Below are 24,512 nucleotides of genomic sequence, written 5' to 3'. Positions count from 1 at the left end.
TCAAAATCCAATAATAATATTTTTTAAACTAATTATGTGTTTGGTGCATTTTTCTATACTTACTGCCCAGTTTTTATAATTACATCCCATTTATTATTTCTTAAAGCCCATTTTCTTGTTAAGCCTAATGCATCCCTCCTAGGAAAGAGTTGCAGCCCAGCCGGGCGGAGAATAACAAGTTGACCCAGATATTGTGTACAACTGTCGGCCCAGTTGCATTGCTGATGTTAAAAAAAGGCCTGTATAGTACAGTGCAACTTTACATGGCTACTCAGCCCACATTCAGCGACGGCGAAAGGCCCAAACAAGGCTTCTGTACAACTTTTTGAAGTCACCGAGCTCAATTAATAACTTAAGAAAAAAGTTAGAGTACAGTGGAACCTAAGTAAAAGCTTTCACGAGTGAAGAAATAATTCAACGGGTCCCACTTGTGCGTGTGTGTGTGTGAGAGAGAGAGACCCATCGGTCGATGCTCGTAAATACATCTTTCGGCCATATGCATTGCTGATGCACAGTAAAAACTTATATAGTTGACACAATCATATAGAACAGCATAGCACACTGAACTTGCATACAAAAATTTCACGCAGGCGGCACAATCAGGGTGGAAGCAGTGGATCGCTACGGGTAGGGCTATGTTGAAACCAACGAACTCATACATAACGGTTCATCATCTTTATCAATGACAGGGAACTATCTTGAATGACGTGCAAAGAAAACAGATAGACAACGCAATAAGTTCTGCTAGCACATTAAGTTGACGTACAACCCTTTCTAAAAAAAGTTCAGGTACAAAAATTGAACAGGTCACAATCAAATGTACTGGCACATCGGTGCTAATTGTCCTAGGAAATTGTTAACAAGATTGGTAATCATTATTGCAATTTCATATGAGGGAGAGGCATAAGCTAACATACTTTCTCTACTTGGACCATATGCACTGATGATTGGAACTCTAGCAAGCATCCGCAACTACTAAAGATCATTAAGGTAAAACCCAACCATAGCATTAAAGTATCAAGTCCCCTTTATCCCATACGCAACAACCCAACTACTGCAGGATGCTACTAACACGACACTACAATCAGAGACCCTTCGACGAAACTGTGTGCGATGCAAAATCACAAACGGTGATGTAAAAAACCCGTCAAAAAAGATGCAAAACCTTTGCGTTGAAGGATGCATCAAACACGTTCAGATTTTAGTTGCGTGCGATGCAGGGCATATGGTTCAGTTCAATGAACTATTTGCGATGAGGCAGAAGAATAGAAACTGGCAGCTAGATGAAGGTGTGTGCGATATACGGCATACGGTTCACTCGGATGAACTGTTTCTGATTAGGCGGAACAAAAGAAACAGTCAGCCAGATCAAGGTACGTGCGATAGACGGCAAACAGTTCACTCGGATGAACTGTTTGCGTTGAGCGAAGATAACAGAATTCAATATAACAAGATGTGTGTGATACGCAACAAACAGGTCTGTAATCAGAAATGTGTGCGAAGACCGATAATAACACAGATGATTGCTGCTGATAAGACGTGTGTGTTGTGCGTTGGGATTGCATAAAGAACAACATATATATATATATACACACACACACTTATAAGGACATGGTTGCATAACCAAATTAAACATCCACTTACATAGGTGGCCACTACAACCATGCCCTTTGCACACACCAAAGTAAACTATTACATGCATAATTACATGTAACACCCCGCATGTAACTTGCCATATTTGTAACTCCGACTCTTGCCATTTCCGGCTATGTGATATGTTTTCCCTCCGTTGTCGGGTTTTGTCTTTCGTTTTGTATTTTGTCATGTCATGCATTTTCATATCATGTCATCATGAGCATTGCATTCGCATACGTGTTGGTCTCATGCATCCGAGCATTTTCCCCGTTGACCGTTTTCCAATCCGGCGCTCCTATCTCCTCCGGTGCACCCCTCTAGTTTTCTTTCGTGTGCGTGTGTCAAACTTTCTCGAAATGGACCGAGGCTTGTCAAGTGGTCTTAATATACCACCCGGAGAATACCGGTCAAGTTTCGTTCCATTCGGAGATCGTTTGGTACTCCAACGGTTAACCGGGCATCCGCAAAGTCCATTTGAGTGTCTAGCAAAAACCCCCTCCAAAACCAGCCCAAAACCCACCAAACTCTCTGCCATGCTCTAGGTCGTTCGATCACGATCGTGTGGGCGAAAACCGCACCTCATTTGGAGCCTCCTAACTCCCTCTACCTATTTATATGTGGGCATCCCGAAAAACGAAATCACAGACGAACCCTAGAGTTTTTCCCACCGCGCCGCCGGACGCGTCCGTCCGCGCCGGACGACGTCCAACCGCCCCGCCGCCGGCCCGCGAAGCCCGCAGCGGGCCCGCCCGAGTCCGCCGCCGCCTCCGGCCCCGCCGCCGCCGCCCGCCGCCGGCCGACTCCACCGCCGCCGCCGCCGCCCCGCCGGCGACCGCCGCCCCCGGGTCCCCTCCTCCTCCGGCGTCGGCCGCCACCGCCGGCTCCTTCTCTCCCACCGGCGACGAGCTCCTGGAGCTCGGGCTCGATCCAGATCTGTGAGCCCCGTTGACTTTCTCGCGACCTCTAATTTTTCTAAGTCCCGGAAATTCTCAGCAAGTGCTCCTGTTCCTGATGCTATAACTCCGTGCATATAGCTACGATTCACGCGTGCAATATATCAAATTGTTCTTCTCGTGATGCTCTTCATTTTGTTCAATTGCACCACGTTCATTAGAGGTCATCTTGATGCCCAAATCTCCGTTGGAAGAGGGCTAGCTGCTGTTAATCTCTGGTTCTTATCAGAACTTGGAGATTTGTCATTTTTGTATCATTTAATCTGTGCATCTTTTGAGCATGAGCTCTACATGTGTTTTGATGTATGCCATGCCATATTTCCAGTGGTATAGTCCATGTATTTTTTTGATCTCTGTGGTGACTAGCACAAGCATGCAAAGTAGGCCCCGTAATAATTCTGATTTCAGGGACTTAGTGATTTCTCTAAGTCCTCGTCTGCTGTAACTTTGTTGCTATGTAAACTTGATTCTACAGAGAGATCCATGCATATTTTGGAGATGTTAAGTAAGGATGTTTTGTAGCTATATTTGTAGTTGTTCCATTCATGCAATGTTTTGCAATTTTAGAGTGACATAGCATGACTCAATCTTGCTCTACTTTTGCCATAAAATATTTCTGGCAGATTCTTAACCTGATATGCATTTTTGCCAAGCTTATTGTAGTTGATCCATACATGCTATCAAATTTTTCTTGCCATGTATAGCTTCGTAAACATGCCATATTGCTGTAGGTATGCTTGGGTTGTCATGCATTGCTCTGTAGTGAGTGCATCAAGCTCACAAAGAGGCCTACATATTAATATTTCTGCCATGCTCTGTTTTCTGCCAAGTCTGAAACCTGATAACGAAACTTGCTATGCTTACATGCTTGCCATCATATCTTCTGGTCCTTTTTGGCTTATGGTCAGTAAGAGACTTTTGTCATGTGCTTTTAGTAGAACACTACCATGCCTTGTTTTGCTATGTTAAGTGCCTGTAGCATGTTGATTTCGTGCTCTGAACATTACTACCTGATGATGATTTCTGCCATGTCCAGTTTTTCACCAAGTCTGTGAACCTGTAATCTTTTGCTCTTTTGCCATGCTTGTTTGAGCTTGATATGTTGTGAACTAGCCGTAGCTCAGTGTTCATATTTTGTCAAGAATCTCCTGTAGATTACTACCGGGTGCTTTGTTGCTATGTTGGGGTGCTGTAGCATTGTTACTTGTTGCATTTTAAGTGCTATCTTGCTGTTTATCGCAGATTAGTGTCATTCTTGTTTTGCTTGCCATTTGCAAACCGTGCATCCGATTCCGGTGATCTTTATATCGATTTCGACCGAAATCATCTCATCTTTCTAGTGGCATGCTTGGTTTGTCAAGTTACTGCCATGTTCATCATTTTCCTTCCGGAGCACGCATACGCATCGCATATCATATCTTGCATATCATATATGTTTTGCACCATGTTGCTTGTGCATTTCTCGTTGTTGATTGTGGTTCTGTTTGTTTGTGTTCTTGTCTTGGGTAGAGCCAGGAGACGAGTTCGTGAACGAGGAACCTGTCGAGTACGCTTACGAGGATCAAGCTTTCGACAACTCTGAGAATCTTGCAGGCAAGATGACCACCCCTCGAAATCACGTCTATCTTTGCTATGCTAGTTGTTCGCTCTATTGCCATGCTCGCTACCTATCACTTGCTATATCATGTCTCCTATTTTAGCCTTGTCAGCCCTAACCATCCTTTCCTAGCAAACCGTTGTTTGGCTATGTTACCGCTTTTGCTCCGCCCCTCTTATAGCGTTGCTAGTTGCAGGTGAAGTTGAAGTTTGTTCCATGTCGGAACATGGATATGTTGGGATATCACAATATCTCTTATTTAATTAATGCATCTATATATTTTGGTAAAGGGTGGAAGGCTCGGCCTTATGACTGGTGTTTTGTTCCACGCTTGCCGCCCTAGTTACTGTTATACCGGGATTATGTTCCTTGAGTTTGCGTTCCTTACGCGGTCGGGTGATTTATGGGACCCCCTTGACAGTTCGCCTTGAATAAAACTCCTCCAGCAAGGCCCAACCTTGGTTTTACCATTTGCGACCTATACCTTTTTCCCCCGGGTTTTCTAGAGCCCGAGGGTCATCTTTATTTTAAACCCCCGGGCCAGTGTTCCTCTGAGTGCTGGTCCAAACTAGAGCCACTTGCAGCGCCACCTTGGGGAAACTCGAGGATTGGTTTTAGCTGTACGTAGTGTTCATCCGGTGTGCCCTGAGAACGAGATATGTGCAGCTCCTATCGGGATTTGTCGGCACATTCGGGCGGCTTTGCTGGTCTTGTTTTACCATTGTCGAGATGTCTTGTACACCGGGATTCCGAGACTGATCGGGTCTTTCCGGGAGAAGGTTTATCCTTCGTTGACCGTGAGAGCTTATGATGGGCTAAGTTGGGACACCCCTGCAGGGTATTATCTTTCGAAAGCCGTGCCCGCGGTTATGAGGCAGATGGGAATTTGTTAATGTCCGGTTGTAGATAACTTGTCACTTGACCCAATTAAAATTCACCAAGTGCGTGTGTAGCCGTGATGGTCTCTTCTCGGCGGAGCCCGGGAAGTGAACACGGTCTGTGTTATGTATGACGTAAGTAGGTGTTCAGGACCTCTTCTTGGTCATTGCTAGATGACGTCCGCTCCATTGCTTCTCTTCTCGCTCTCTTTTGCGCAAGTTAGCCACCATATATGCTTTTGCCGCTGCAGCTCCACCTCTTTGCACCTCCTTGTCCTATAAGCTTAAATAGTCTTGATCTCGCGGGTGTGAGATTGCTGAGTCCCCGTGACTCACAGATACTTCCAAACAGTTGCAGGTGCCGACGATGCCAGTGCAGATGATGGCGTCGATCTCAAGTGGGAGTTCGACGAGGAACGTGGTCGTTACTATGTGTCTTTTCCTGATGATCAGTAGTGGAGCCCAGTTGGGACGATCGGGGATCTAGCATTTGGGGTTGTCTTATTTTCATCTGGATTTTGACCGTAGTCGGTCTATATGATTGTATTTTGGATGATGTATGATGATATTTATGTATTGTGTGAAGTGGCGATTGTAAGCCAACTCTTTATCCCATTCTTGTTCATTACATGGGATTGTGTGAAGATGACCCTTCTTGCGACAACACCACTATGCGGTTATGCCTCTAAGTCGTGCCTCGACACGTGGGAGATATGGCCGCATCGTGAGCGTTACAAGTTGGTAATCAGAGCCATCCCCGACTTAGGAGCCCCCTGCTTGATCGAATCGCTGGCGTTGTTGAGTCTAGATTTAAAATGTTTTGAGTCTTAGGATTATATATATCGGAGAGTAGGATTCTTTTTACTCCTCAGTCCCTTCGTCGCTCTGGTGAGGTCTCCTGACGTAGAGTTTTGACTACTCTCTCCTCAATTTCACAAAAAAAAATTAGGATCACGCGGGTATCTTGAAATCGTTCCGATGGATTTGTGACGAGAACATTGTTCTTGGTGCCTCCTGTCATTTAGGGGTTGTGGCAGTGTCCCGGGGAGTTGAGCTCCGAGGTGTTGTCGTCACAATTTTATCGTTGCAGTTTTGGAATACCTGAGTTTCGCCGACATCGAAATCTCTTTTACGCAGTTGGTGGTGAGATCACCTCGACGCCACCCAGTACTGGGGCGGGAGTTCGGGAGTATTGCCATAACTTGTATAACAGATGTTTTTCGAAGGTTGAGGTAAACGATTCCGAAGGTTTCTTGGTTATGTGTTGACGGATGGATATAGCTGGATCTAGGGATTGTTAGTTTGGGTGATATATATTTGTGTCCCCTGTATCCCCTACACCAGTTTGCATAACCAGAAAGTTTCGGGAGTTTATAAGTGGGAATTCAAGTAGCCTTAGGATATCTTTCCGACAGACGCATGATATGAGATTGGGGTTCGACGTCTAGTGGTCCGCCTGTATACGGTTGATTTTACAGTGGTCTCGTTGTGTCTTAAAGAGTCCATGGCTTTGCCGACTCGGGGACGCTTCGTATGTCATGTGCACAGCCTTGTACATGATGGTGCTGTACGATTGAGCCCGTGTGGGCCCCACCACGAAAACTTCGGACGAAATATCTATCATATGTTTGTTCCGGCTTATTCTGCAAGCCAATACTTTGTTTTATTTTGTATTGTGGTACTCGAGTTGCTTCGAATTCTTTGTCCATTCCATATCTTTTTCAAGTGGCTTCTCAACTTATGGAAGTGTGATGATTTACTACGGAGTTCATTCGTTCATCTTCGTGCGAATGCTTATTGTGAAGACTATTTGTTGCAATTTCTATCCGTTGATTCTACTTATCTCTTGTCTATCAAGATGCTAACGGATGTCACCCTCTTCAGGATGGCTCCGCCAACGCGTCAGAATCCGGATCGCAATGAAGGGAGTCAAGCGAACCCTCTGCCACCACCTCCACCTCCGGAGGCATGGCAAGCAATCATGGCAGCCACCAACGCCAATGCTCAGATGATTCTGCAACTCTTGCAAGAACGTACTCAAGGGCAAGGCAACCAAGGCAATCAAGGTCAAGGCAACAATCAGTTTCACTTTGCCACTCTCAACCAGTTTCTCGCAAATCAGCCCAAGTCTTTCAGCTACTGTGCCGAGGCCACGGATGCCGATGATTGGCTCGTGGACATCAACAAGCATTTTGAATGTAGCAATGTCAGGCCTGAGGACTTTGTCAAGTTCGCTTCTTTCCAGCTCAAGGACCAAGCTGCTGATTGGTTTCAGCAATACAAAGATTCCAGAGGAGGTCGTGTGATTACTTGGACTGACTTCTGTCGGGACTTCAAAGCGCACCACATTCCACAAAGTGTTGTTGAGAGCAAGCGTGAGGAGTTCCGCAATCTCAAGCAAGGAAACATGTCTGTGTATCAATACAACATTCAGTTTCAGAAACTTGCTCGCTTCGCTAAACAAGACGTTCCTGATGAGAAGAGCATGATCTATCACTTCAGAGGTGGACTTAAAGAGGATCTGCAGTTAGCTCTTGTTCTTGTTGAGCCTACTCACTTTGATCAATTCTACAATATGGCACTGAAGCAAGAGGCTGCTCAGCTCAAGTGTGAGGCTTCTAAGAATAGAGTCAGAGATGCAGTTCAGTCTTCTTCTTCCTCACTTGTGACAGCTAAGCAACAGAAGTTCTGGTTGCCTCCTCCTCCTCCGTTTCGTCAGCTTTACCAGCAGAAGAACAAAGGTGGCCATGGTTCTTCAAACTCTTCCAACTCTGGTTATCAGAACAAGTCTCAGAATCAAGCTCCAAAGTCCAATGGTCCTTATCACCGTCCACTCTCAGAGGTGACTTGCAACAAATGTCAGCAGAAAGGTCACTATGCTAACAAGTGCTTCAACCAGAGGCGTCTTCCTCCTCCTCCTCCTGTCAGATCTTCCAGCAATGCAGTGGTCAAGCATAATCCAAAGTTTGCAAAGGTGAACATGATGAATGCAGCTCAAGCGGAGGAATCTACTGACGTGTTAATGGGTAATCTTCCTATTAATGATATTCCTGCAAAAGTTCTTTTTGATACTGGTGCATCTCTTTCTTTCATTTCAAGACCTTTTGTTGCCAAGCATGAATTTGTGACGGAAAAGATCCCTATCCCGTTGAAGATTGTGTCTCCGGGCAAGCAAATGACTTCTAATAATTGTGTCCCGGATGTTTCCATCAAGATAGGCGACTACAAATTTCAGTCTTCTCCAATTGTTCTTGGTGACTCGGATATTGATCTTATTCTCGGGATGGACTGGCTTTCTAAGCACAAGGCTCAACTTGATTGTGCTGCCAGAGAAATTCAATTGACACACTCGTCTGAGGATGTGATTGTTTTTGCCGCTCGTGATGAAACCATTCGATTTTTCTCTCTCAATGAGAAGGGCGAATTGGATGCCATCTCTCAAATTCCAGTCGTTTGCGAGTATCAAGATGTCTTTCCAGAAGAGCTTCCGGGTATGCCTCCACACCGGCCAGTTGAGTCCGTTATCGAACTAGAGCCTGGTACTGTACCCGTTTGCAAGCGTCCATACAAGCTTGGACCAAACGAGCTGAAGGAATTGAAGAAGCAGCTCGATGAACAAGAACGTCTAGGTTTGATCAGACCGAGTTCTTCTCCATGGGGTTGTGGTGTTCTTTTTGTCAAGAAGAAGGATGGCACGGACCGACTTTGTGTCGACTACCGTCCATTGAACAAGAAAACAATCAAGAACAAGTATCCACTTCCCAACATCAATGAGCTATTTGAGCAATTCAAAGGCGCTAAAGTATTCTCGAAGCTTGACCTTCGTATGGGTTATCATCAGATTCGCATTCGTGAAGAAGATATTCCCAAGACAGCATTCAGAACAAGCTTTGGTTCTTATGAATATACTGTCGTGTCTTTTGGCCTTGTCAATGCTCCTCCGGTGTTCTCTCGGATGATGAATTTCATCTTCAACCCCTATACCAATGAATTCGTTCTGGTGTATCTCGATGATATCTTGGTCTTCTCCAAGAACAAGCAGGATCATGCCAAACATTTGCGATTGGTGCTCGACAAGCTCAGAGAGTATCAATTCTATGCGAAGTTCTCCAAATGTGAGTTTTGGCTCGATGAAGTTCTTTTCCTTGGTCACATCATCTCTGCCAAAGGCATCGCTGTTAACCCTGAGAAGGTGTCCGCAGTTCTGGATTGGGAACCTCCTCAAAATGTCAAACAGCTTCGCAGTTTTCTGGGTCTTGCAAGCTATTGCCGAAGATTCGTTGAGAATTTTTCCAAGATCGCAAAGCCTCTTTCCAACCTCCTACAGAAGCATGTGAAGTATGTCTGGTCTCCTGAGTGTGACGTCGCTTTCAAAACTCTCAAACAGAAACTAGTCACAGCTCCTGTCTTGACTCCTCCTGATGAATCCAAGCCGTATGAAGTTTTCTGTGATGCTTCTCTCCAAGGTCTCGGTGCGGTGTTAATGCAAGAGAAGAAAGTTGTGGCCTATACCTCTCGGCAGTTGAAGCCCAACGAGAAGAACTACCCCACTCACGATCTTGAGTTGGCGGCAGTTGTCCATGCATTGATTACGTGGAGACATCTCTTGTTGGGAAGACAAGTGGACATTTTCACTGATCACAAGAGTCTCAAGTATATCTTCACTCAGCCCAACCTCAACCTCAGACAGACTCGATGGGTCGAAATGATTCAAGAGTACAATCCGAGTATTGAATATACTCCAGGCAAAGCAAATGTCATTGCAGATGCTTTAAGCAGGAAAGCTTATTGCAACAGCTTAATTCTCAAGCCTTTCCAACCGGATCTTTGTGAAGCTTTCAGCAAGCTGAATCTCCAAGTTGTTCCTCAAGGCTTTCTTGCCAACCTCATAGTCTCTCCTACTTTGGAAGATCAAATTCATGAGGCACAACTCCTCGATGCCATGGTGAAGAAGGTGAAACGTGGTATCGACAAGGGTCTTTCCAAATACAAGTGCTATCGCATTGATGACAGAGACACTTTGTTCTTCGAGGACCGAATTGTGGTTCCGAAAGGTGATCTAAGGAAAGTCATAATGAACGAAGCGCATAATTCTCTCCTTTCCATTCATCCTGGAAGTACGAAGATGTATCATGACCTCAAGCAGTCGTATTGGTGGACTCGAATGAAGCGAGAAATTGCTCAATTCGTGAATGAATGTGATGTCTGTCGAAGAGTGAAAGCAGAACACCAACGACCAGCTAGTCTCCTCCAACCTCTTGCTATTCCGGAATGGAAGTTTGATCATATCGAAATGGACTTCGTGACTGGATTTCCCAAGTCCAAGCGCGGAAATGACGCTATCTTCGTTGTCATTGACAAGCTTTCTAAAGTGGCTCATTTCCTTCCAATCAAAGAATCCATCACAGCACCTCAGCTGGCAGAGCTCTACACCTCCAGAATTGTCTCCTTGCACGGCATTCCACAATTGATTTCTTCTGATCATGGAAGCATCTTCACCTCTAAGTTCTGGGACTCCTTCCAGAAGGCCATGGGCACAAACATTCGCTTCAGCACAGCTTTCCATCCTCAAACTAGTGGCCAAGTCGAGCGAGTTAATCAAATTCTTGAAGATATGCTCAGGGCTTGTGTCATTTCCTTTGGCATGAAATGGGAAGATTGTCTTCCTTATGCTGAATTCTCCTACAACAACAGCTTCCAAGCGAGTTCGGGCAAGGCCCCATTCGAGATTCTCTATGGCAGAAAGTGTCGTACTCCTCTCAATTGGTCAGAGACTGGTGAACGCCAACTTCTTGGCAATGACTTAATCACTGAAGCTGAAGAAATGTGTAAAGTCATCCATGATAATCTCAAAGCCGCGCAATCGCGTCAGAAGAGCTACTATGATAGTAAGCATCGTGATTTGGCTTTCGAGATCGGAGACCATGTCTACCTCCGCGTCTCTCCAATGAAAGGCACTCGTCGCTTCGGTATCAAAGGGAAGCTTGCCCCTAGATACGTGGGTCCTTTCAAGATCATTGGTAAAAGAGGCGACCTCGCCTATCAACTTGAGCTTCCTCCCAACTTCGCGAACGTGCACGATGTGTTCCACGTGTCACAGCTCCGCAAGTGCTTCAAGACGCCTGAGCGCACTATCGACTTCGAAAAGATTGACCTCCAAGAAGATTTGTCTTATCATGAGCACCCAGTTGCTCTTCTTGAAGAAACTGAGCGTAAGACTCGCAACAAGTCTATCAAATTCCTGAAAGTGAAGTGGCCGCACCATTCCGACCGGGAAGCCACCTGGGAACGCGAGGACCATCTCCGTTCCGAATATCCGGAGTTCTTTCAGTCCTATATCTCGGGACGAGATCCTCTCGTAGTGGTGGAGTGTTGTAACACCCCGCATGTAACTTGCCATATTTGTAACTCCGACTCTTGCCATTTCCGGCTATGTGATATGTTTTCCCTCCGTTGTCGGGTTTTGTCTTCCGTTTTGTATTTTGTCATGTCATGCATTTTCATATCATGTCATCATGTGCATTGCATTCGCATACGTGTTCGTCTCATGCATCCGAGCATTTTCCCCGTTGACCGTTTTCCAATCCGGCGCTCCTGTCTCCTCCGGTGCACCCCTCTAGTTTTCTTTCGTGTGCGTGTGTCAAACTTTCTCGGAATGGACCGAGGCTTGTCAAGTGGTCTTAATATACCACCCGGAGACTACCGGTCAAGTTTCGTTCCATTCGGAGATCGTTTGGTACTCCAACGGTTAACCGGGCATCCGCAAAGTCCATTTGAGTGTCCAGCAAAAACCCCCTCCAAAACCAGCCCAAAACCAACCAAACTCTTTGCCATGCTCTAGGTCGTTCGGTCACGATCGTGTGGGCGAAAACCGCACCTCATTTGGAACCTCCTAGCTCCCTCTACCTATTTATATGTGGGCATCCCGAAAAACGAAATCACAGACGAACCCTAGAGTTTTTCCCACCGCGCCGCCGGACGCGTCCGTCCGCGCCGGACGACGTCCAACCGCCCCGCCGCCGGCCCGCGAAGCCCGCAGCAGGCCCGCCCGAGCCCGCCGCCGCCTCCTCCGCCCCGCGCGCGCCCGCCTCCGCGCCTGCCCCGCCGCCGCCGCCTCCGGCCCCGCCGCCGCCGCCCGCAGGCCCGCCGCCGCCGCCCCCGGGTCCCCTCCTCCTCCGGCGTCGGCCGCCACCGCTGGCTCCTTCTCTCCCGCAAGCGACGAGCTCCTGGAGCTCGGGCTCGATCCAGATCTGTGAGCCCTGTTGACTTTCTCGCGACCTCTAATTTTTTCAAGTCCTGGAAATTCTCAGCAAGTGCTCCTGTTCCCGATGCTATAACTCTGTGTATATAGCTCCGATTCGCGCGTGTAATCTATCAAATTGTTCGTCTCGTGATGCTCTTCATTTTGTTCAATTGCACCATGTTCATTAGAGGTCATCTTGATGCCCAAATCTCCGTTGGAAGAGGGCTAGCTGCTGTTAATCTCTGGTTCTTATCAGAACTTGGAGATTTGTCATTTTTGTGTCATTTAATCTGTGCATTTTTTGAGCATGAGCCCTACATGTGTTTTGAAGTATGCCATACCATCTTTCCAGTGGTATAGTCCATGTATTTTTTTGATCTCTATGGTGACTAGCACAAGCATGCAAAGTAGGCCCCGTAATAATTCTGATTTCAGGGACTTAGTGATTTCTCTAAGTCCTCGTCTGCTGTAACTTTGTTGCCATGTAAACTTGATGCTACAGAGAGATCCATGCATATTTTGGAGATGTTCAGTAATGATGTTTTGTAGCTATAGTTGTAATTGATCCATTCCAGTGATGGTTTGCAATTTTAGAGTGCCATAGCATGACTCAATCTTGCTCTACTTTTGCTATAAAATATTTCTGGCAGATTCTTAACCTGATATGCATTTTTTCCAAGCTTATTGTAGTTGATCCATACATGCTATGAAATTGTTCTTGCAATGGATAGCTTCATAAACATGCCATATTGCTGTAGGTATGCTTGGGTTGTCATGAATTGCTTTGTAGTGAGTGCATCAAGCTCACAAAAGGCCTACATATTAATATTTCTGCCATGCTCTGTTTTCTGCTAAGTCTGAAACCTGATAACGAAACTTGCTATGTTTACATGCTTGCCATCATATCTTATGGTCCTTTTTGGCTTATGGTCAGTAAGAGACTTTTGTCATGTGCTTTTAGTAGAACACTACCATGCCTTGTTTTGCTATGTTAAGTTCCTGTAGCATGTTGATTTCGTGCTCTGAACACTACATTTCTGTGAACCTGTAATCTTTTGCTTTTTTGCCGTGCTTGTCTGAGCTTGATATGTTGTGAACTAGCCGTAGCTCAGTGTTCATCTTTTGTCAAGCATCTCCTGTAGATTACTACCGGGTGCTTTGTTGCTATGTTGGGTTGCTGTAGCATTGTTACTTGTTACATTTTAAGTGCTATCTTGCTGTTTATCGCAGATTAGTGTCATTCTTGTTTTGCTTGCCATTTGCAAACCGTGCATCCGATTCCGGTGATCTTTATATCGATTTCGACCGAAATCATCTCATCTTTCCAGTGGCATGCTTGGTTTGTCAAGTTACTGCCATGTTCATCATTTTCCTTCCGGAGCACGCATACGCATCGCATATCATATCTTGCATATCATATATGTTTTGCATCATGTTGCTTGTGCATTTCTCGTTGTTGATTGTGGTTCCGTTTGTTTGTGTTCTTGTCTTGGGTAGAGCCGGGAGACGAGTTCGTGAACGAGGAACCTGTCGAGTACGCTTACGAGGATCAAGCTTTCGACAACTCTGAGAATCTTGCAGGCAAGATGACCACCCCTCGAAATCACTTCTATCTTTGCTATGCTAGTTGTTCGCTCTATTGCCATGCTCGCTACCTATCACTTGCTATATCATGTCTCCTATTTTAGCCTTGTCAGCCCTAACCATCCTTTCCTAACAAACCGTTGTTTGGCTATGTTACCGCTTTTGCTCCGCCCCTCTTATAGAGTTGCTAGTTGCAGGTGAAGTTGAAGTTTGATCCATGTCGGAACATGGATATGTTGGGATATCACAATATCTCTTATTTAATTAATGCATCTATATATTTTGGTAAAGGGTGGAAGGCTCGGCCTTATGCCTGGTGTTTTGTTCCACTCTTGCCGCCCTAGTTACTGTTATACCGGGATTATGTTCCTTGAGTTTGCGTTCCTTACGCGGTCGGGTGATTTATGGGACCCCCTTGACAGTTCGCCTTGAATAAAACTCCTCCAGCAAGGCCCAACTTTGGTTTTACCATTTGCGACCTATACCTTTTTCCCCCGGGTTTTCTAGAGCCCGAGGGTCATCTTTATTTTAAATCCCCGGGCCAGTGTTCCTCTGAGTGCTGGTCCAAACTAGAGCCACTTGCAGCGCCACCTTGGGGAAACTCGAGGATTGGTTTTAGCTGTACGTAGTGTTCATCTGGTGTGCCCTGAGAACGAGATATGTGCAGCTCCTATCGGGATTTGTCGGCACATTCGGGCGGCTTTGCTGGTCTTGTTTTACCATTGTCGAGATGTCTTGTAAACCGGGATTCCGAGACTGATCGGGTCTTTCCGGGAGAAGGTTTATCCTTCGTTGACCGTGAGAGCTTATGATGGGCTAAGTTGGGACACCCCTGCAGGGTATTATCTTTCGAAAGCCGTGCCCGCGGTTACGAGGCAGATGGGAATTTGTTAATGTCCGGTTGTAGATAACTTGTCACTTGACCCAATTAAAATTCACCAAGTGCGTGTGTAGCCGTGATGGTCTCTTCTCGGCGGAGCCCGGGAAGTGAACACGGTCTGTGTTATGTATGACGTAAGTAGGTGTTCAGGACCTCTTCTTGGTCATTGCTAGATGACGTCCGCTCCATTGCTTCTCTTCTCGCTCTCTTTTGCGCAAGTTAGCCACCATATATGCTTTTGCCGCTGCAGCTCCACCTCTTTGCACCTCCTTGTCCTATAGCTTAAATAGTCTTGATCTCGCGGGTGTGAGATTGCTGAGTCCCCGTGACTCACAGATACTTCCAAACAGTTGCAGGTGCCGATGATGCCAGTGCAGATGATGGCGTCGATCTCAAGTGGGAGTTCGACGAGGAACGTGGTCGTTACTATGTGTCTTTTCCTGATGATCAGTAGTGGAGCCCAGTTGGGACGATCGGGGATCTAGCATTTGGGGTTGTCTTATTTTCATCTGGATTTTGACCGTAGTCGGTCTATATGATTGTATTTTGGATGATGTATGATGATATTTATGTATTGTGTGAAGTGGCGATTGTAAGCCAACTCTTTATCCCATTCTTATTCATTACATGGGATTGTGTGAAGATGACCCTTCTTGCGACAACACCACTATGCGGTTATGCCTCTAAGTCGTGCCTCGACACGTGGGAGATATAGCCGCATCGTGGGCGTTACATTACATAGGTGTCTACTACACACATGACATTTCCACACACCAAAGTAAACTATTACATGCATAATTACATAGGTGGCTACTACACACATGACATTTCCACACACTAAAGTCAACTATATATTACATTCATAATTAAGTAGGATAAACGATCATCTAGTCATCATCTACTTCTTGTGACGCTTGCCGCTACTGCTCTGCTTGTGGCTCGATCCGGCCTCATCGATTTCGGTAATGAGGCACTTCATCATGTCAACGATCCGCTTGTGCATCTCGTAGCATGTGTACATGCTCTTGGCCGTGAACCCGAGGTGAGGATCATCCAGTTGCCACATCCAGGCCTCGTGCTAGGATACATGACGTGTTCTCTTGGCATCCTGCTTCATCTTTTTGTAGTATGGGTCGATGATGGCCGGGGCAAGTTCAACTAGGGAGTCCTTCGTGCTGCCCCAGACCCTGTAGTGCTCACGGATTTCGACAAGGTTCTTACAGGCCAAGCCAGTAACACTGGGCGCTTTTAAATCATCCGTGGTTTCCACCGTAGCGCACTTGTAGTCTGAGCGCTTTTAAATCGTCCGTGGTTTCCACCGTAGCGAACTTGTAGTCGGTGTTGTTGACAAACCTGGCGAAACGGTCGCAAGGCTCTGTGGCCATGCAGTAGTGGTAGATGAGGACATGATGGCGCATGCATAACTGGGCGACGACAACCTTCTGATCTATGTTGGGACGACCGCCGGTGTACGGGAGGTCGATGCCAACCGCCTTGTACTTGTCTTGAGCAAGCAACTTCTCAATGGTGTTGATGTAGTCGTTCACCACGACCGGGTCGATGGTGTACACCACCGAGAGATCCGTCTCCCTCGCGTGGGTCTCCACTTTATGCTCGCCGAACTCCATTGGAGCGCCCCTAGACATCCCCTCTCTATGTGTCGTCGTGGGTGTGCCTGTTGTGTTGTCGGGCGCGATCGAAAGGTTGAAGGGACTAAGGTTATAATGGCCGTGGGAATTAAATGGGAAGCCGGATGGCCTGGAATATCGGCACGCCCGGATGGCTGTTCAAATTTGCAGCGCCTGACTCCATCGTGCCGCATGTAACTCCATCGCATGGTGACGTGCGCGGCGCAACCGCATGCACATGGGGCCCCCGACGTGACCGTGCGCAGGTCCAACCGCTGGCAAAGCGCGCGTGAGGTACGCGAGCAGAGTGCTCCACGATCACCTCAATGGCGAGCAACCATATATATGCATATAGCAGTTGAACACGCAAGGAAAAGATGTCCACAAGCGGAGCGCGCCGACGGACGCAAGCGGAGCGCGCAGCGGCGCCTAACGGCAAGCACAGCACGCTGCAGCGCCTAACGGCCAACAGAGCTTGCCGAGGGACGCGAGCAGAGGCTGGCACAATGATACGTGGCAAATAAGACGAACTGTGCAAGCGATGTCGGAGACATCAAGCACGAATCAGATTAGAGTTTCATGTGTGATACATGGAATACAGTTGATCCATCCGAGTTGTTTGTGATGGAATAAGCCGTGAGTGTTGTGAGCAAAGGCTTGCTGGTATATAACCGTTTGCGGTTGATGAGTTCATCACCGACGGGTTACCTAGTGTGGTCCGTGTGCGATGTGATATGCTCTGTATGCAGAACATCTATGCTCTGTGTACAGAAGAACAACATATATATACTTGCAATAGGACATGATTGCAAGACCAAATTAAACATCCAATTACGTTATATAACAAATACCATAAATAATGCAAGGTTCCAATTCCAGCATTACAAGGCCCAAATTCAAAGATTACAAGGTTCAAACTGATATTAGAAATGAAATTCATCTCATTCAGCTGCAAATGCCCGTGCTGATCAGCTGAACATGGATATAAGAGAGGTTTAAACTAAAAATTAAAATAGTAAGGCCGCTTTCCAAACCTCGTCATTTCTGCAAAGGGATCAGCCGCTAACAAGTCATGTATGGGTTTGACACAATGACTTCCAATTATTCTGTCATATGCTCTTCCAATACGAAGTTTAGCTTTTTTAGAGGATCTTCCATTCTGTAGTAGCTGTCGGCTCTGATCAACAAACCATTCATCTTTCCTAATTAAATGCGTGTTCAACCTCAGTACCTTCAGCACCCTTGCTCCGGCAAGAAAGAACCTGGCGAATGTAATCTCCGGTAAGGTCCCTCGGTAGGAGTTCAAAGTAATATTTGAGAGATGGAGATCCAGGCATTCGATGTGATTGTCGTTATAAACATTATCCACCTCTGGGCCTATTACTATCTGCAAAAGAAGAGAACGTGTTAGTGCCTACATGCAGTTTTGAACACTACTACATGCCTATTTAGTTTGCAGTATTTGTAAAATGCACCAACATGCCATCTTCGATCTGACATGATTTACATGGGCATTTGATTACAATCTAGAAAAATGTAGCCTTCTTCACAAGAGGTTGGATTGGATGAAAAATTCCCTAAGAAAACTAGTACAGATGAATCCAAAGGAGAAATGCTTATGGATTGTAACCATATGAATCAAGCAACCAATATGGGGTGGGGGTGTATGTCCTAAAATCCTCCGAAATTCCTTCAGAAATCATAGTACATTGTCATTGTAAACTTGGGAAAAGGTGCAAAAAATTGAATTCCCTTATGTTTAACATTTAACAGGGAAGGAACATCACCTCGATATACAACTTCTTCAGGCACGGAAAGCATCTCAGGAAACTCAAAACTTGGTCCAGGTTGGGGCCGACAGATTCTAGTGCCAAGACCTTCACTCTGCGCAGAATCTAGGTGAAGCTTTGCTGGATGACAGACGAACATATATCTTCAAAACTAGAAATAATGTTGATATCATGAAGGAGAGGTAGAAGGCGACTGTTGTACCTGATAGTAGTAGTATTTGACAGACGAGTAACCCACCACTGTCAATTTTGGCGCATAAATGACATTGATTCTTGTTGGACCTTGTTGACCAACTACAAGTAATCTCTCAAGTGAAGGTGTGTCCTCAATGGCCATATTGTGGTCCACCTTTTGTGATCTCTCGTTGCAGCAACAGAAACACACATAAATAGTCCGGAGAGTCCTGGAGGTCAACCTGGCAGTCGGGTCGGGTTTGGTCGGGTCAACCTCTACCAAACCCATGCCCTATAAGTAAATGGGTCTATCCCTTCACCCACGACCCTACCCATGGGCATAGGAGCAGACCCACGCCCATACCCATTGGGTAACCCCACCCAATGGGTTACCCATTGGGCGCAAGGTACTATTTTCAATATAATTTACTTATATTCTGCCAAAACTCTTGGTAAACGATTCCTATTGTTGCGAACAGGATTTGGTGCTGTCTAATCCCAACCACACAAGCAAGCAGCATGCAGCAGTTGTGTTTTATAGGCTCGTTGGTGGTTCCTTTCCCATAGCAGGGCGTGGTGGTACTAAACTATACCAGTGCCTGCACCAGCAACGAGTGTATTGCATGGGTCACTTGCTAAATCTTGTTGGGCCTGCATTCTTGAAATGTGAAAGAAGCGAACATGAAGCTGGTTGTTTGGTGCCTAGGTTGGGGCCGGCTGCTTCTCTTTTGCCAACGAGAAACCCATAGCCTTGGTTCCATTTGTTGGTATTGACCGGCCCATAGCCTTTTGCAAACACTGAGTGATGCCTGGGTTGGGGCTGACAGTACATGGACGCTTCACACAAAATAATTAGTGCACAAAAATTAGACCACTGTATGTACGTGTATATGTTTATATGGCCCACATGTCATGCTAATCGGGTTGCCCATCGGGTAATCCATGGGCGTAGACCTGCACCCATGCCCTACCCACCACTAATCAGGTTGCCCATGGGTCGTGCCCATGGGCGAACATGACGACCCATACCCTACCCATTCGGGTCGGGTGCCCATGGGCGCACGTGCCCATGGGTCGGATTGCCAGGTTGACCTGGAGGTGATGTGGAAGCTACTCGACCAATTCATCGCCTGAAGAAGAACAAACTCAAGTGCAGTACAGCCGCGGAGCAGGCGCTCCATGTCATCCTTTGGGATGCCGACGGCGATGAGCTCGAGGTGCTTCAGTCGTGGTTGAAAAAGAGCGGGCACGTCATTAAGGGGGATGGCAGTTCATCATGGGGCGCTTCTACAGCATCCTCATACACTGACGGCTTTGAGGATTGAGAGCGGTGTCGAGGATGCGGGCGGAGAGAGAGGATTGTGTGTGTGGCGAGGATGGGGGGTGCCGGCCTTGAGTACTAAGAGCAGCGTCGAGGATGCGGGCGGAGAGAGAGGATTGTGTGTGTGGCGAGGATGGGGGGTGCGGTCGCTCAGGCGCGCCATTAATACAGACTAGTGGGAGCGAGGTGGGCGACAGTCAAAGGCTGTGTCGCTTCCCGGTGAGCCTGCGCGATGGACTTCTGGCATTCCTATACCATCATTTCATGGAGCAAGGCGGGCGCGCCATTAATATGGAGCAGTGGGAGCGAGGTGGGTGACGGTCAAAGGGCTGGCTCGCCTCCCGGTGAGCCTGTGCGGCGGACTGCTGGCATGCCTATCGTCATTTCACACAGCTACTAGCACGCCCCACGGTGAGTGCGTAGCGAACACGCGCATGCCTCGGCTTCCCGATCTTCCTGCTAGCATGCGTCTCGTTAACTCACACATGCTCTTACGGCAAACGGGACGTGTGCGCGGCACGTCTTATATTGATTTTTCCTTTTTGATGATTAATTCTGCCGCTTTATTGCTTAACCGAAGCACGACACTTACATTGTTGGTCTAACGCACACAGTTCGAATAAAGAGTTTGTTTGCGATATTGGTTGATAATTATTTATAATTTAATGTATGTAAGAAGATTATATCAAAACTTGTCTCAAATTTGACAAAAAAATACCACAGTCTATTGGTGTCCATATGACACCACGATAAATTTCATGAATTTCAACTTAGTTTTGGAATTATTGGATTTTAAAATCAAGATTCTAGATGTTAGAAATTTCTTGCATGGGGACTAAACATGCACCCAGGGACACATACACATATGATTTTGCAATCCATTTTCATGCACCATCATGGGTCTCATGTAGATCAAATTTGATTTTGCACATTTAAATCAACTGGGAAATCAATTAATGTATAAAAAACAAATAGATGTTATCTATTTTTTTCAATTTTCAGCACTAAACACCTTTGGTCTCATGTTCACTGCAGAAAAAGTTTGACATGCATCTTTGGGCCACATGCACGCGGTGGTCCTAGGACACTCATTCGCGTGGGCCCGCGAGGTCACCGTCCAGCACTATGACATGTGATGAGAGAGGTTAATTTGACCAACAAGGATGGTCATTTTTTGGTTTTTGTTATACTTACGGTAGGAGTATATATATATATATATAGTACGCGTTGAAGAGGGTGGCCGGGGACAATACTATGCATCATATAGGACACTCACTCGCGTGCGATGCTTCCATCCATGGGCCCGTGAGGTTGTCCTCCATCACTTTGACCCAGCAAGGAGGTTTCTTTTTGGGTTGTGTTGCGGTAGGAGTATATAGTACGCGTCCAAGAGGGGAGGAGGGGTCAGGGCAGCACATATATACTACACACACGTCATGAATCGATCTCGCTCCATGTGGGGACTTTTTGATGTCCGAGGCAGGTGCCGCAAAGAAGTTGTGCATATTGGGTATTAAGAACATCACCAACACATTGGGCCACGTGCAGAATATGGTTGTCACTCATTCGCTTGCGACTCTTCTCTCCATGGTCCCGCGAGGTCATCGTCCATCTAATATATGACACAACGAGAAAGGTAATTTGACGAACAAGGAGGATTATTTTCGAGTTGTGTTACGGTACGTACGTAGGAGTGTATATTACGCGTCGAGAGGGGAGGGGGCAACATATAAACCTCGGTTCGTGTGTGGAGGACTTAAAGGTTTCCGAGGTAGGTGCCACATCAATGTTCTGCATATATATTAGGTATTCAAACATCACAACCACACATCTCCATACATATGTGTTTGGCCCACAAGCAAGCGATGGCGGTTGTCCTCTAGCACTCACTCATGGGATTATTGGCGAGATGCTTCGTCCATCTCTATGCGCCCGCTTGGTCAATCACTTCGACCGACAGCGATAGAGGTTAATTTGACATATAATTAGGACGGGATTAAATTTTGGTTCGTCTTATATGGTTCGGTACATGCAACTATACTTCGCACGCATGTGTACGCACGAATCCCTCCCACCGGGTCGAAGTGATGGTGGTGGTCGTGGGGGGGGGGGACGGAGCATGTGACGCATCATGAACCAGATCTGTGTGGGGACTGTGCGTTTTTCGACGCACGCATGCGCCACACCAAAATCTTGTGCTTTTGGTATTCAAACATATATGCATGCATCACGCATGTCCATACATATGTTTGGGGCACATACATGAAGTCGTCTTCGGACACTCTCCCTCACTTGGTTATCATCGATGGCCTATATATTCATGGGCCCGCGTGGACGTCTCGATCACTTCAACCAACAACACGAGAGAGGTTACCAGGGTGGATTCTTCTTCTCTTGGTTCGCGTTACCGTATAGTCGTACGTCGATCATGGTGAGATTCGAGACCTAAGTTTGAGGGCTCGCATACACATGAATCAAAGTTGTGCATTGGGTATATTCAAACACCACATGACACTTCATACATATGTTTGGGCCACATGCACGTAGTGGTTGTCTTCAGGCACTCCCTCGCGTGGTTATCGGCGACAAGCTAGCCTATTTTGTGGGGCCGCGTGTGGAACGTCAATGCATGACTTTGACCCAACAAACAAGAGAGGTTATACGACCAAGGTGGTGATTCTTCTTGGTCAGTCTTACAATACGCCTTGGTGAGTGCCCCCTCCCATCGACTTAAAGTGTGTGTGTGGGTGGGGGCAGAGTACTACTTCGTACTAGATGAACCTCCGTGGGGTTGGGAATGCCCAGTTAATTTGCGATGCACATGTGCCACATCAAATTTGTGACTTGGTTATTTAAATATCACTACTGGAATCTTGCATTTTGCCGTTTGCCTCCTCTTTGCCGTCTGCCAGCTGACGGCAAAGAAAGGGCAGATGGCAAAAAGGCTATTTGCCGTCAGCCAGCAGACGGCAAAGAGCTAGAAGGCAGACGGCAAAGAGCCAGGTGGGCCCCACCGGGCATGGCGTGGCTAGGTCAGATTCTTTGTCGTCGGCCCTTTCTTTGCCGACACCCTGACAGCACACCCCGACCCCGACCCCGACCCCGACACCCTGACACCCCGATCGACCCCGACACCCTGACACCACAACCACACCCCGACCCCGACCCCCGACCCCGACGAGGTCATATATTTATGAATTATATGTTAGGTTGTATATTTTTTATTTTGTTATGCAAAACATCATATATATTTGTGTTGATCGGGTGTATTTAAATGTGCAGTTGTTTCGTCGCTGCGAGGGTGTGGCGTTCGATGACCTCCCCGTGCGTTCGACGAGCTCCGACCCTGTGTTAGTTGGTGAGCACAAATGACATCTCCTCCTCCCCCCTTCATTTGCTCTGTTCCGGTCTTCGTGCCGATGAAACTTGCTAGCTATAGGTGTCAGTCATCAGTATGCGTAACCACTATGCGTGTCCCATTCGAAAGGGTTACATCTATAAATATGCATGCATTTGCATATTTATAATCGTGATTCTTTTGAATTGTCCAACGTTATCCATGGACAGCCCGAGTATGTGTAGATTGGGTTCGTTTTCCCATATGCTCTGCTCCGGATCCGATGCAGAATTTCGTCAGTGCCTCCCTGTTGTTCTCCGGGTACACATCCTCTCTGCTTATTGCCGAGACGTGTATCAAGAGAACAACGGGGAGGTGCTGCCGAAATTTTGCTTCGGATCCGGAGCAGAGCATGGGAAAACGAACCCAATCTACACATACTCGGGTGGGATTAGGACCTATCTTTACCTATTAGTGTGTAGGTTGCATGGACGTAATAAAACTGACAAACTCCATTAACTGATGGATATGGTTTGCTTAATTATGTATATATTTCTTGTGTGTCCAGTAGGAAGTCAATATGAGTGATCGTGCATGGATGTACACCGGTTACACTAGTCAGAAAGTTTGGACCAAGGAATGGTTAACAAAAACCAAGGGGTTTGTTGGAGCCGCATTTGCAAATGGCCAGGAATTAAGCTGGTGCCCCTGTGCCCGGTGCGACAATTATAAAATGAGGGACGAGCTTGAATTGAGTAAAGACTAGCAGAAGTTTGGTTTTACGCCTGGTTACACGGTCTGGACATTACGTGGTGAGTCTGGCCAACGTGCCAGAGCAGACATGGTGCAAGACTTTGACGATGCTCGGGACTCGGACGAGGAGATGGAGGAATCTGCAAAGGCCTTCACTGAAATGTTGGAGTCCTCAAAGCGTCCTCTCCATGAGCACACTGAGCTTTGTCAGCTGGATGCCATCTCACAAATAATGGCTTTGAAGGCTCAATTCAACTTGGGCAGAGAATGCTACGACGCAATGATGACAGTATTCAGACGATTTCTACCCAAAGGCCATGTGCTACCTCCAAACCTGTACCAGTCAGACAAAATTCTCCGTGCTCTTAAGATTCCCTATGAGAAGATACATGCCTATGAGAAAGGATGTGTCTTATTTAGGCTTCAGTATGAGGACTTGAACTATTGTCCCATTTGCAATTCTTCTAGGTATGTTGTGGTAGACAACGGTATGGGTGAGAAGACGTAGACCAAAATACCCGTTAATGTTCTTCAGTATATGCCAATCGTACCAAGACTTCAACGTCTTTTCATGGTCGAAGAGACGGCCAGACATATGACATGGCACAAAACGGGCAAAAGAACCGAACTAGATGCAGATGGGAATGTGATGATGGTGCACACATAGGATGGTGAAGCGTGGAAGCGCTTTGATGCATTACATAAGAAAAAAAACGGCAGATCCAAGTCATCCTCGAGT

This window comes from Aegilops tauschii, chromosome 7 (assembly GCF_002575655.3).
Source record: "Aegilops tauschii subsp. strangulata cultivar AL8/78 chromosome 7, Aet v6.0, whole genome shotgun sequence".
Lineage (NCBI taxonomy): Eukaryota > Viridiplantae > Streptophyta > Magnoliopsida > Poales > Poaceae > Aegilops > Aegilops tauschii.
This window is presented reverse-complemented; position numbering follows the sequence as displayed.